We start from the raw sequence: 12,834 nt of genomic DNA, 5'->3' as shown, positions 1-12,834 counted from the left end.
TAAGCACATTATCAACGGTGAGGTTAATTAGAGGGCTAGCTAGACCAGTAGCATTGCAAACAGCAGCAGCACACACACACAGTATTTCCTTTTTTTTTACATTAACCTACAGAAGCTGATTCTCACTGTTTGGAATCTGAAATTGATTAAAACAACTTTCAATCAAATTAAATTAATGAATACTCTATGTAGATCAAAGCTATTTCAATGTTTTGTCCTAACATTGCATGGCTCTGCTGCTGGCTCATTTTACTGAACCAGTCAAACAATTCATTGAATTGCATCAATTTAGACTACAACTCCATTGCAGGCAAAAGAGTGGCACATTAAAGGTAGCATTTCCATAAGCACGCATTAGGATACCTGTGACTTGATGTATTGTATGCTGTTGTTTATAACATGAAAGAATAGCACTGTGCTGAAATATCATAAGACATGTGCAGATAGCCTCTATCTCTGAAGCACAGCCCAGTCTGAAATTGCACATGGTTGCATGGTTACAATAGCAAGACTATTCCATAATTATTGACAACCAACATATACTCTCTCTCTCGTTTCAGAGTGATATGTCCCTCATGCGCCACTCAATGTCAGCTATGTGAAGATGGTCCTATCTAGCGAACCCTGTTTCTGGAACTAGTGGCTGAATAGGTATACCATAGTAAAGGTATGTAACAGGGATTTCTTCTGTCTCCATGTTTGTTCCTCATATAGTTATCGAAATAGTAATATTAGTTGAGCTTTCTGTGCTTGACAAAGCTGTGGTACTTCTTTTATTTAAAAACAAAAAGCATAAGGAGTGCTCAGCCATGACAAAACAGCTGCTTGCTTAAACCTTTAAAGCAGGGATATAGACAGACAGCTCATATTCTCTCTCTCTCTCGCTCTTTCTCTCTCTCCCTCTCTCGTTCTCTCTCTTTCTCTCTCCCCTCCTTTTTTTCTTTAAATGGCATGAAGGTTGAGATGGCTGGAGTCCAAGATCATCATGCCCGAGACCACACAGATGAGGAGAGATAACAGTTGTCTCTCTGTGAGCCTCTTTCTCACACTGCCTGCCATGTTTCTATACAAGTAGCAGGAGCAGGGAGGGATGTGGTGGGGGGAAGCCACCTGCGGCCGTGACATCACCGCTGTAGAGGCCAGGCCCAAAGGCTCCATGGGCCCCCGCCTGCCTTATCGCGTATCATGTATCACCTGCAGTTCATCGTCAAGCCCAAAGAGACAGATTTCATCTGTCATCTCTGAGAGGATCTCAATATAATTCAGTCCAACCGATCTGACAACCATGCCGGCCGGGGAGTGGAGAGAGGAGAGAAGGGATTGAGTTGCCAAACCTAATCTTTCAGATGAGGAGGCCTTTTTCTGCCCAGTCATGTCCTTGTGTGCATTTGCAAAGGAGGGGATGAGATATCAGATCTGGCTGTTATTAGAAACAGCATCTTGGGTTAAGTGGGTCCTGTGGTTTCATTCCTGTTTAAATTGAATACATGAACAACTCAACTTACTGTTCTTTTTGTTTCAGGGTAATACAATACTGTTTCACATGCTGAGGTATTTCAAGTACTCCAAGAATTTCATGTAGTTGTTCAAGGACAGTGGAGGGGATGTACAGTGCCATCAGAAAGTATTCGTACTCCTTGACTTATTCCACATGTTATTGTGTTACAGCTTGAATTCAAAATGGATTAAATGAAGAAAAAAAATGTCTCACCCATCTACACACAATACCCCATAATGACAAAGTGAAAACATGTTTTCAGAAAATGTTGCACATTTATTGAAAATGAAATACAGAAATCTCTCATTTACGTAACTATTCAAACCCCTAAGTCAATACTTTGTAGAAGCACCTTTGGCAGCAATTACAGCTGTGCATCTTTCTAGGTAAGTCTGTAAGTGTCACGACTTCCGCCGAAGTCGGTCCCTCTCCTTGTTCGGGCGATGTTCGGCGGTCGACGTCACCGACCTTCTAGCCATCACTGATCCATTTTTCATTTTCCATTGGTTTTGTCTTGTCTTCCTTCACACACGTTCCAATCCCATCAATTACATGTTGTGTATTTAACCCACTGTTTCCCCTCATGTCCTTGTCGGAGATTGTTTATTGTAAGTGTTTGTGTACGTCTGTACTGGTGTGCGTCGGGTTATGTTTACCCATTGATTTTTATTATTATGTTTTCCGGTGGGTTTTTTGTAATAAACTGCACCGTTGGAAACACAGTTATTTCTCTCCTGCATCTGACTTCTCTGCCGCCAGTTAACCACCCCTTACAGTAAGAGCTTTCCACACCTGGACTGTGCAACATTTAACCATTATTCTTTAAAAAAGTATTCAAGCTCTGTTAAATTGGTTGTTGATCATTGCAAGACAACCATTTTCAGGTCTTGCCATAGATTTTCTAGTAGATTAGAGTTAAAACTGCAACACGGCCCCTCAGGAACATTTCCTGTCTTCTTTGTAAGCAACTCCAGTGTAGATTAGGCCTTGTGTTTTAGATTATTGTCCTGATGAAAGGTGAATTCATCTCCCAGTGTCTGGTGGAAAGCAGACTGAACCAGGTTCTCCTGGTTTTTGCCTGTGCTTAGATTCATTTAGTTTATTTTTTATCCTGAAAAACTCGCCAGTCCTTAATGATTACACGCATGATGCAGCCACCACTATGCTTGAAAATATGAAGAGTGGTATTCAGTAATGTGTTGTATTGGATTTGCCCCAAACATTACACTTTGTACACAGAACAAAAATGAACTTGCTTTGCCACATTATTTTGCTGTAGTACTTCAGTGCCTTGTTGCAAACATGATGCATGTTTTGCAATATTTTTTATTCTGTACAGGCTTTCTAATTTTCGCTCTGTCAATTAGGTTAGTATTGTGGAGTAACTACAATGTTGTTGATCCATCCCCAGTTTTCTCCTATCACAGCCATTAAACTATGTAACTCATAGTGAAATCCCTGAGCGGGTTCCTTCCTCTCCGGCAACTGAGTTGGGAAGGATGCCTGTATCTTTGCAGTGATTGGGTCTATTGATACACCATCCAAAGTGTAATTAATAACTTCACCATGCTCAAAGGAATATTCATTGTCTGCTTTTTTTTGTTTTACCAATCTACCAGTAGATGCCCTTCTTTGCGAGGCAATGGGCAACCTCCCTGGTCTCTGTGGTTGAATCTGTGTTTGAAATTCACTGCTCGACTGAGGCGCCTTACAGATAATTGTATGTGTGGGGTACAGAGATGAGGTAATCGTTCAAAAATCATGTTAAACAATATTATTGCACACAGAGTGAATCCATGCAACGTATTATCTGACTTGTTTAGCACATTTTTATTCCTGAACTTATTTAGGCTTGCCATAACAAAGGGGTTGAATACTTATTGACTCTATCAGGTTTCAGGTATGACCCAGATGCAGACAGTGTCAAAGAAACACAAGTGTACTTCTAGTACAGAGGCAGGCAAACTACAGGTCAAAGGCAGGCAGAGATCAGTAATCCAGAGAGGGCGCAAAAGGTCCAGAACGGCAGGCAGTCTCAGGGTCAGGGCAGGCAGGGGTCAATAATCCAGTGAGGTGGGGCAAGGTATAGAACGGCAGGCAGGCTCAGGGTCAGGACAGGCAGAACGGTCAAAACCAGGAAGGACTAGAAAACAGGAGCAAGAACAGACAGGAGCAGGGGAACAAACACTGGTAGGTTTCACAAACAAAACGAACTGGCAACAAACAGAGAAGACAGGTATAAATACATAGGGGATAATGGGGAAGATGGGTGCCACCTGGAAGGGGGTGGTGACAAGCAGAAAGACAGGTGAAACAGATCAGGGTGTGACAGACTCAAGCTTTTCATTGTAAATACTTTGAACACATTTCTAAAAACATAATTTCACTTTGACATTATGGGTTATTGTGTGTAGGCCAATAAATTCAGGCTGTAACACAACAAAACAGAGGTGGGACCAAGTCATTGTTTTACAAGTCACAAGTAAGTCTCAAGTCTTAGCACTCAAGTCCCAAGTCAAGACAAGTAAGTCCGAGTCAAGTCTCAAGTCAAGACCGTCAAGTATCAATTCAAGTCTCAAGTCAAGACCGTCAAGTCTCAAGTCAAGTCTCAAGTCAAGACCGTCAAGTCTCAAGTCAAGTCTCAAGTCCTAAACTTTGAGTTTTGAGTCCTAAACATGTCATAATGTGCTCTTCACCAAATGTAATACCATTTCATATTTTTAACAAGAGTAATAGTTAGTATATTACATTCACGCAAATCATGAATGCTTTTAAAAACATAGGAAATACATGGGTAGCCATGAGAAAGACACACTCCCCCAAATAGTGATTGACTATCGAGGATCGCTATGGGGCGCAATCGGGCGATGTAGGCTTGTACACAATCGCCCAACCTTAACACACACACACACACACTCTCTGTGTGGTTACAGTAGGCTAACGTATATCAATGGTTTTAGGAACAGCAGTAACATCAGGCAGGATTTAGACTACCAACTGCCTAGCCAGTAGTAGCTCAATCTTGGGTGCAATGATCACGTTCCCACACTGACTGACTGTGTGGAGGCTCATTGATTTAACGTTACATTAGCCTACATGCTACAATAGTAAAGTTATAAATTATATAGATTTTGGCTATATTAGCCACGACTTACCGTTCTTTGTGCTGCTTCAAATGTCGAACAAAGTTGGAAATTGTTGTGAATTCACTTGCCGGCGTTCCTCTGCACTGCCACGCACAACTTTTTCTCAGCTGGCACAATTTGATTGGCTGCTGTCCGATTCAAACTGTAATCCGTTAAATGAAGAGTTGATGTGCTGCACACTTTTTTAATAGCATCATTTTTAATATTTGGGTTTGAGGAGGATATCAAGTCAGGTTGAGTCAAAAGGCTCAAGGTCAAGTCACGAGTCATTGGTGTTAAAGTCAAAGTCGAGTTGCAAGTCATCATATTTGTGACTCGAGTCCAAGTCATGTGACTCGAGTCCACACCTCTTCAACAAAATGTGGAGAAAGTCGAGGGGTGTTAATACTTTCTGAAGGCACTGTACATGTACAGTAGTAGCTACTTATGTATGTCAAGACAAAATCTCTTACAATTATCCATGATTATTTACTAAATCACTTCCATTGAAAACAAAGCCTAACTTATTTTCAAGATTGTCACAAAAGACATGTTGGTGTAGATGTGTAGGAAAACCCTTAGCATTTTGAACACTTGTAAAAAGAAGTAGAGAGAAAACCCAATAAACGTCCATAAATGCCGTAAGCAAAACCATAAATGGTATCAAAAAGCATAACTTAATTAGAAAGACTAATCAACGTTAATGTCTTCATATTTAGTGAATCAGGGTGGCATAATTAGGCTAGCGGTTCCCGTCTCCACTCTTAGTACAGTCATGGCACTAACAAGGCTTGATGTTGTCTGCAATGGCCGCCCACATAAAACTGCTAATTGCAGGTCTTGGCCCTCCAGCACACTCCCAGTCAGAAAGACAACAAGTGAAATTGGTCGTTTTAGCGGTGTGGCGTTAATAAATAATGACACTTTTAAAACAGCCGTTTTTTGGAGAACTCCCCAAAACCATACCAAGACATGTTGAGAACTCGGCACACTGTCCTTTCCTTTCAAATGATGATGTTCCTTGTATTTAAAGCCTGATGTGCAAATGTGTTTGGCTAGTCAACAATATCGTACATAAAAGGTAACGTTACAAGATATTTACAGTATAAGACTACATTATAAAATAAAATAGCCTACCTAACAAAGGGACCTAGTGCGGCTCCTCTCTGCTGCATGTTTTAACATGAGTAAATATCTGTCCATAATAACATGTTACTCTCTCTCACCTCTTCCATAATGAGAGGAGAAAGTTTATATAACAGGTGCATATACGATGAACAGCAAAATGTGGTAAAGAGGTAGCTGATGCATTTAAATACTTTCCTCTCCTGAGGACCTGATCCATCGTCGGCATTGTTCAAGGTTAACTAACCACTGTCTTATAACTATTATTATTCTTTCTTAATCGGTTTATAAATATATATGAATCGCCAAAGCAACCCCCACCCACCGTCAGCAGCAGCTAGAATGGAAGCTCCACCTAAATACATTCCAGGGGCTGAGCTGAGGCGGCCATGGGTTTGTAAGGGAGATAGTGCGGGCAGGAGATTTGTGACAGAGCAGAGCATGAAACCCATCAGTTGATGAGTGGAAATCCCTGCTTTCTAATTAATAGAGGTACACAGGCCAGGGGATAAGGAGGATCAGGGAAATGACATCAGGAAGAAGATACCATCACTCATTTCTGAGGCCCTTTGTCACACTTCAGAATCTGCTGTAATGAATCACTCAAGCATTCTGCAAGATACATTTAAATGGTTGGAGAAAATTCATTGTCCGGTGGAGAGCATTTCGATAAGGATCTTTTCTTCTCGCCTCTCTCTCTCTCTCCCTCTTCTTCGTCCTCTTCTTCTTTTTCTTCTTTGTCAAAGAAAAGGGGCCTCCTGATCAAAAAAACGAAATCAAGACCAAAGCCAAGCAACAGGTGCACTCTCTGAAAAGCTGCTGCTGGAATCTGCAAGTGGACCTGCAAGCTTTTCAGGCGAGAGAAAGCAGATCTGAGATGCTGCAAGAGAAAGGGGAGGATTAACAGCCATAGGGTCAACAGGAAGTATCAAGGTCAGGTCAGGGAGGTGAAATAAAGTATAATATAACACAATCTACCATTCTTCAAAGGTTGTAGGCTACTTCTTCTGTGTGTGACTGTAGAGACTCAGGCAGGCGTTAGGTTGAGATGAGCCAGGAATGAGGACCTCCCTGTTAATTTAGCTGTTCTCTGAAATCTATGTGTTTGTGCTAATGTCAGGTTATTTTACAGTAGGTTAACCGCTGGCTTAGTGTTGTTCATCATATTGTTTATTTGATCAGTGGAAGCAGTGAGGGGTATGTTGTTATGAATGTGGACAGTACGGTTGCATGTAGGGAAGAGATCTCTGTGTGGTGTAGAATATTGTGATTTCTGTTAAGAAGATGACTGTTGATGATGATTGGATTTATTTTCTTGATGTTTTCTATGTATTACTTACCATAAAAATGTACTGCACAGTTGATCTGATGGATTGGAAAGGGCCTATTGAACTGTTGAAGGCTACAGCTGTAGGGCGCTGTGATAGGGTTATAGGGCTCTATGATAGGGTTATAGGGCTCTATGATAGGGTTATAGGGCTCTATGATAGGGTTATAGGGCTCTATGATAGGGTTATAGGGCTCTATGATAGGGTTATAGGGCTCTGTGATAGGGTTATAGGGCTCTATGATAGGGTTATAGGGCTCTGTGATAGGGTTATAGGGCTCTATGATAGGGTTATAGGGCTCTATGATAGGGTTATAGGGCTCTATGATAGGATTATAGGGCACTATGATAGGGTTATAGGGCTCTGTGATAGGGTTATAGGGCTCTGTGATAGGGTTATAGGGCTCTATGATAGGGTTATAGGGCTCTATGATAGGGTTATAGGGCTCTATGATAGGGTTATAGGGCTCTATGATAGGGTTATAGGGCTCTATGTGTGTGCCATTCAGCATAAGAAATGTACCTGTGATGCATTGTGCATAGTGGCTGATAGAAAATGTCACCAACATATCTTACTTTACTGTTTGAGTTGATTTAATTAAGAAATTTGTTGTTATAACTTGGACCATGGAAAAAGTAACTGGACAACAACATCTTCCCCCTTCAAGAAGACTTTGAAGCAAATTACTATACCAGAATATACTTTCATACATGTCATAAGGAGGCAAAATGGGAATAAACTAAGCAATAGCTTCACAAAGCTGTACTATATACTCAAATATCCTTTAGTCTTTCTGATGGTTAAATCTGAAGCTAAATTAAGTGGGGAAACAAAATGCTATACTGTATATCTGGCAGTATCATATATTCTCCCAGGGGATTTACTAAGGCTGCCCATGGACAATACTACTCTAATTTGTTAAATGCACACAAGCATATTGCAAAACAGTTCATACTACAAGTAAATATAGTTTCTGTATTCTCTCCTCAGCCTTGTCTTTGTTTGCTGTGAAGAGATCATTTAAGTTTTTTGGCTGCTAAGTAGTTCAATCCAACCCTGGGGAAGTACTGTATACCCCAGTGAAACCAGATTTTTATACTTTTTTCCCTTCTTTCTTTTTATTTTATTTAGCTCCAGCCTTATATGCCAATGCAATGATTTAATATACACCCACTCATAGTCTGCATATGTTACTTTTTAATTACAGGAAAAATCTAACTTGTAAGATGATGGGCTGGAAGGTGCCATTGCATTGTTATTTTTTTTCATCCTGGTATTCTGATTATGTGAGCTGGGCTCCTTTGCTAAGCGATGATAAGCAGAATTTCCATGTTCTCTGCATAATTAATCCATCTTTGCCTCTCTTCATGCCAACTCTGCCGTTATCGCCTGCACATGCCTGAATTGCAAAAGAATCCTCTCTTCAATTGGAACTTATTGATATTCCAAAAAAAAACTGGAAATCCTTCAAATTTAAGCCACAGATTGTTAAATGGATTAATTTCGCGGGAATCGCAGGCATCTAACGCATGAAGACAGGCAAAGCAAATTGAAAGTGTCTCCTGTTTGTGGAGTTTTAGTCCTAAAATGATAGGGTTTTATTGGCATGTTTTTTTCTCCATAGTCAAAAATTACCATTCATTTGCATCCTATAAAATACTTTTATATGGTTGAAAATTCAGAGGAATTTCTTTCAATGCCTGTCGTTTGGCCGGATGATAACAACTTCAGCTTCCACACATCTGGACGCTTTTGATACTGGCTGAAAGGAATGTCTGAATATTTAATATTTTTTATCTGTTTTCATCGATGGTTTCACCATTAAGAGTGGCTCGGCTATTTTGCATGGAGCCTGGCAGATGTAGATTTATTTTCTGAGCTGTCTACGCTCTGCCTTTCTGAATATATTGATGCATTTTCCCATTTTGCTGTGCACTGGTGCCTCTGCATATGTAATAAACTAGCACACACACACTGTTATAAAATCAACCAGCTGACAGAGGGATCATACCGCTTTTACAAGCAGCTCTGTTATTGCCATTGCACAGGTTTCAAAAGCAAAATTAAGCACACAAATACATATTTTTAGAAATAATAATTTAGTATGTGTAGGAGTTACAGTACTTATTGAAAATATAGACTAAAACCAACTTTATCATTGACTTTGTAATGTAATACTCATAGATTAATCACTCAATATTCAGTATATTTTCTTGGCAGTAGTTCCAGTTAAGAGGTTGCCCGAATTGAATACAGCTGTAATTCCCGGGATTTAATCTGACAGAATAGAGAGTCTGGACACTACATTAGCTATGCATTTAGCATCCAAATGTTATGCCAATAGTTTTCCCTATTGCAGCCTGGCATGGTATTTCCCTATGATGCTGATCATATAGGATTCCTACAAGACACACTGCTGAAACAAACCTCTGAATGTTGTGTACATGAGCTACTGAATAGTGGTGTGCCCAACATGAATACAATTAAGGGTTTTATAATATGACTCTTTAAGTTGTTGAATGAGGTTTAATCCTAATCGTTACCTCTTCCAAATTAAAGCCTTCAAAACTATTTCAAGACAACAGCATGACACTTTGATTAATAAAACACATACCCTACCCCTTTTAAAGGAAACAGGCAATGGGCAAGTATATACTTTTTGTACATAAAAAATATGTTAAGAAATAAAGTGCCTTCAGAAAGTATCCATACACCTTGACTTATTCCACACTGTGTTGTGTTACACCCTGAATTCAACATTTATTAAATAAATAAAAAGTATCACCATCTACACACAATACCCCATAATGAAAAAGTGAAACCATGTTTTTAGAAAATCTTGCAAATATATTGAAACTTAAATATATAAATATCACATTTACATCACTATTCACACCCCTGAGTCAATACTGTACATTATATAATCACCTTTGGCAGTGATTACAGCTGTGAGTCTTTATGGGAAAGTCTCTAAGAAATTTGCACACCTGGATTGTACAATATTTGCACATTATTTTTTTGAAAATTCTTCAAGATCTGTCAAGTTGGTAGTTGATCCTTGCTAGACAACCATTTTAAGGTATTGCCATAGATTTTCAAGTAGATTAAGTCAAAACTGGAAAAGCCCTCTGGAACATTCACTGTTTTCTTGGTAAGCAACTCCAGTGTATATTTGACCTTGTGTTTTAGGTTATTGTGCTGCTGAAAGGTGAATTAATCTCACAGTGTCTCGTGGAAAGCAGACTGAATCAGGTTTTCCTCTAGGATTTTGCCTGTGCTTAGCTCCATTCCATATTTTTTTTTGTCCTGAAAAACTCCCCAGTCCTTATCGATTACAAACATACCCATAACATGATACAGCTACTGTACCACTATGCTTGAATATATAGACAGTGGTACTTGAATTTGTCCCAAACATAACACTTTCAGGACAAAACGTTAATTGCTTTGCCACATTTTTTGTAGTATTACGTCAGTGCCTTGTTGCAAACAGGATGCATGTTTTGGAATATTTGTATTCTGTACAGGCTTCCTTCTTTTCACTCTGTCAATTAGGTTAGTGTTGTGGAGTAACTACAATGTTGTTGATCCATCCCCAGTTTTCTCCTATCACAGCCATTAAACTCTGTAACTGTTTTAAAGTTACAATTGGCCTCATGGTGAAATCCCTGAGCGGTTTCCTTCCTCTCCGGCAACTGACTTAGGAAGGACGCCTGTATCTTTGGAGCGACTGGGTGTATTGATACACCATCCAAAGTGTCATTAATAACTTCACCATGCTCAAAGGGATATTCAATGTCTGCTTTTTTTTATTCATACCTATCTACCAATAGGTGCCCTTCTTTACGAGGCATTGGAAAACTTCCCTGGTCTTTGTGTTTGAATCTGTGTTTGAAATTCACTGCTCAACTGAGGGACCTTACAGATAATTGTATGTGTGGGGTACAGAGACGATGTAGTCATTCAAAAATTATGTTAAACACTATTATTGCACACAGAGTGAGTCCATGCAACTTATTATGTGACTTGTTAAGCACATTTGTACTCCTGAACTTATTCAGGCTTGCCATAACAAAGGGGTTGAATACTTATTTACTCAAGACATTTCAGCTTTTCATTTTTAATTAATTGGTAAAAATGTCCAAAAACATAATTCCAGTTTGACATTATGGGATATTGTGTGTAGGCCGGTGACAAAAAATCTCTATTTCATCTATTTTAAATTCAGACTGTAACACAACAAAATGTGGAAAAAGTCAAGGGGTGTGAATACTTTCTGAACGCACCGTAAATGAAAGGGGGAAATCACTGTAATTGTGATAACACTGACCAAGGTAAACTCATGTTTAATTGTACCAGAGGGTAAAATCAGGATAATATCATAGCCTAGGACTAAATCACAGTTTAGCTAGCTAGCTACTACGATTAACATTCACGTTAACAGTCTGTCACAAGGTACAAATAACAGGAGATCATAGGCACTAGTTATTTCAACCCTTGTGATGATGTATTTTACACTCTGCAATTTCCCCCACACAATATATGACATTACCTTCTCTTTACACCAACATATCACTATTGCAAAGCAAAGATACTTTAGGTCTACAAGAGACTTTAATGATTATTTCTACATTTAAACATTAAAGTCTTAAAAAGAATGTAAGTCATGTAAATCCCAAATGATGTCAAAATCTCCGACTTTTGACCATTTGAAAAGACATCCAGATTACCAATAATAATATGCTAAGGGATAACACTGTCCCATGTTGCTCTCTTCCTCCTTTCTAACAACAACAAGGTTTTATTTCCAGGTTTACACATCTCTCCCGATGGGAGCGGCATAGTGTGTTCATCTGGCCCCCTCTCTTTTCTTTCAGCACTTCCCTAAACCCCATTTTAGCCTAATCTTAAAATGTGTGGCATTTAGATTTTTTTGTCTGTATTTCTTATGCTGTTGTTGTGTTTTGTTGTCACAAACCCAATGATAATCACAAGACCCCGTCGTTGAGTGTCTTCCCTAGTAAACAGACAGTATCTGGATGTGGGTGCAGAGCAGAGGAAGGAGGGAGCGGTGCATCTCTGGGGAGAGAGAGAGACAGATCTGGCTGTTGTGTTGTGTACTTCTCCAGGGCCCGAGGTGCTGTTGGCAGTGGGGACAGTGGAGTGGGCACACTCTCAGACATCTGTTTGCACACTGCTGCTGGAACTGCTGGCTGGGGGGAGCACTCAACCTAGCCTACCTTCGGTTGAAAATGGCCTTTTGCAGAAATGGACATATTGATAGGATATATACCTCATTGTGTGGTTTTAAATGTGCTTGTTATTGAGAGCAGAATGCAATGTCGAAGATATATGCCCTATGACAAGATTAAGAAAATGTTAACGTATGATGTGACAAAATTTGGGTACCACAACTGACCGCGTAGATAAGTTGTCAGTCTTATTTCAGAGGACATTTGGATTCGTGAGAAAACATTAATATTTACATTTTAGTCATTTAGCAGACGCTCTTATCCAGAGCGACTTACAGTAGTGAATGCATACATTTCATACAATTTCATACATTTTTTTTTTTTTTTTTTCTGTGCTGGCCCCCCGTGGGAATCGAACCCACAACCCTGGCGTTGCAAACACCATGCTCTACCAACTGAGCTACAGGGAAGGCTGTAATATAATACATCTACACCCTCCTGAACATTAGTACCTAATATTTTCACCAAAATAGTCCTTGCGTTCTTATTTGAGGCCAGAAGGACAG

Source organism: Salmo salar, chromosome 02, assembly GCF_965601325.2.
Source record: "Salmo salar chromosome 02, fSalSal1, whole genome shotgun sequence".
NCBI lineage: Eukaryota > Metazoa > Chordata > Actinopteri > Salmoniformes > Salmonidae > Salmo > Salmo salar.
The sequence above is the reverse complement of the archived record's forward strand: the minus strand, read 5'-3'. Positions refer to the sequence as shown.